We start from the raw sequence: 2,500 nt of genomic DNA on the forward strand, positions 1-2,500 counted from the left end.
CCCTGAAAATGGATGGCGCTGAAGCGTCGTGCCTATACTCGGCCGTCAGTCTGGCAGTCATGGCCGGTCCTTGCGGCCGGCCGCGAAGCCCTGACGAGTAGGAGGGTCGCGGCGGTGGGCGCAGAAGGGTCTGGGCGTGAGCCTGCCTGGAGCCGCCGTCGGTGCAGATCTTGGTGGTAGTAGCAAATACTCCAGCGAGGCCCTGGAGGGCTGACGCGGAGAAGGGTTTCGTGTGAACAGCCGTTGCACACGAGTCAGTCGATCCTAAGCCCTAGGAGAAATCCGATGTTGATGGGGGCCGTCATAGCATGATGCACGTTGTGCTGGCCCCCGTTGGGCGAAAGGGAATCCGGTTCCTATTCCGGAACCCGGCAGCGGAACCGATACAAGTCGGGCCCCTCTTTTAGAGATGCTCGTCGGGGTAACCCAAAAGGACCCGGAGACGCCGTCGGGAGATCGGGGAAGAGTTTTCTTTTCTGCATGAGCGTTCGAGTTCCCTGGAATCCTCTAGCAGGGAGATAGGGTTTGGAACGCGAAGAGCACCGCAGTTGCGGCGGTGTCCCGATCTTCCCCTCGGACCTTGAAAATCCGGGAGAGGGCCACGTGGAGGTGTCGCGCCGGTTCGTACCCATATCCGCAGCAGGTCTCCAAGGTGAAGAGCCTCTAGTCGATAGAATAATGTAGGTAAGGGAAGTCGGCAAATTGGATCCGTAACTTCGGGATAAGGATTGGCTCTGAGGATCGGGGCGTGTCGGGCTTGGTCGGGAAGTGGGTCAGCGCTAACGTGCCGGGCCTGGGCGAGGTGAGTGCCGTAGGGGTGCCGGTAAGTGCGGGCGTTTAGCGCGGGCGTGGTCTGCTCTCGCCGTTGGTTGGCCTCGTGCTGGCCGGCGGTGCAGGATGCGCGCGCCTGCGCGGCGTTCGCGCCCCGGTGCTTCAACCTGCGTGCAGGATCCGAGCTCGGTCCCGTGCCTTGGCCTCCCACGGATCTTCCTTGCTGCGAGGCCGCGTCCGCCTTAGCGTGCTCCTCCGGGGGCGCGCGGGTGCGCGGATTCTCTTCGGCCGCCATTCAACGATCAACTCAGAACTGGCACGGACTGGGGGAATCCGACTGTCTAATTAAAACAAAGCATTGCGATGGCCCTAGCGGGTGTTGACGCAATGTGATTTCTGCCCAGTGCTCTGAATGTCAACGTTCAGAAATTCAAGCAAGCGCGGGTAAACGGCGGGAGTAACTATGACTCTCTTACCTGTTCAACTTTGCGGTGGACTACGTTTTAGGCCAACTGCCCTCCCACATCGGAGCTCGGATTCTCGGTCGCAGAGTCAACGCTGCGGCCTTTGCAGATGACGTCTTGCTGTTTGCAGCGACCCCGAGGGGCTTGCAGTCCCTCATCGACGCAGCTACCGCAGCCCTCGCCCACCTGGGGCTGCAGATCAACGCCCGGAAGTGTTTCACCCTCGCCTTAGTCGCGTCAGGGCGCGAGAAGAAGGTGAAGGTGGACAGCAATGTCACCTTCACAGCAGGCAATACCACCATGCCTGCCCTGCGTGTGGGTGAAACCTTCCGGTACCTGGGGCTGCAATTTTCCACGGCGGGTCGCTGTGTCTTCAATCCACGTAGCCACCTGGTGGAGCAGCTTGACGTCATCTCCCGAGCTCCGCTGAAGCCGCAACAGCGCCTCCACGCTCTCACCAACGTACTTCTCCCTGGCCTGTACCACGGGCTGGCCCTCAGCCGCACCCGGGTGGGTGCATTGAAGTCGGCCGACGTTACCATCCGGGCCGCCGTCAGGAGATGGTTCCGCCTTCCGGCGGACACCCCCCTGGGATACTTCCACGCTCCTGTTGCCCAGGGGGGCCTCGGCATTCCATCTTGCCGATGGATGGGTCCGACCCTCCGTCGGTCCCGTCTCCTGGCGCTGAAGAAGATAGGGCCAGCCTGCGACGGTGCAGGCATGGATGAGGTGCAGCGTGAGATCGAGGTGCTGGAGCGCCACCTAATGTGGGAGGGCCACCTCCTCAAATCGTCAACGCAGGTTGGGGAAATGTGGGCGGCGCGCCTACACATCGCCATTGACGGTGCGGCACTGTCATCTTCTGCCGCCGTCAGTGGCCAACATCAGTGGGTCGCCGACACCAGTCGCCTGCTATCTGGGCGTGATTACATCGACGCCCTCCGCGCCCGCATCAACGCCTTCCCTACGAAGGCACGGCGCAGTCGCGGGCGGGAGGCGGACACCAGATGCCGCGCGGGGTGCCAGGCCGTGGAGACCGCCAACCACGTACTTCAGGCTTGCTTTAGGACGCACGGGTCCCGGGTCAAGCGCCATGACGCTGTAGTGCGTTATGTCGCCCGTGGACTCGCGCAGAGGGGCTTCAATGTCTCTGTGGAGCCCCACCTCCGAACACCTGAGGGCATCCGCAAGCCTGACGTGGTGGCGGTCAAAGACCGCATCGCCCGCGTGGTCGACGCCCAGATAGTCGGAGACCACCTCCGGCT

General features: G+C 62.5%; 1 pseudogene; it reads left to right on the forward strand.

The window, feature by feature from the left end:
• LOC124584336 overlaps nt 1–2,500 on the forward strand; it is a 6,043-nt pseudogene that overhangs the window by 1,637 nt on the left and 1,906 nt on the right.

The sequence above is a fragment of the Schistocerca americana genome, unplaced genomic scaffold (assembly GCF_021461395.2).
Source record: "Schistocerca americana isolate TAMUIC-IGC-003095 unplaced genomic scaffold, iqSchAmer2.1 HiC_scaffold_47, whole genome shotgun sequence".
Classification (NCBI taxonomy): domain Eukaryota; kingdom Metazoa; phylum Arthropoda; class Insecta; order Orthoptera; family Acrididae; genus Schistocerca; species Schistocerca americana.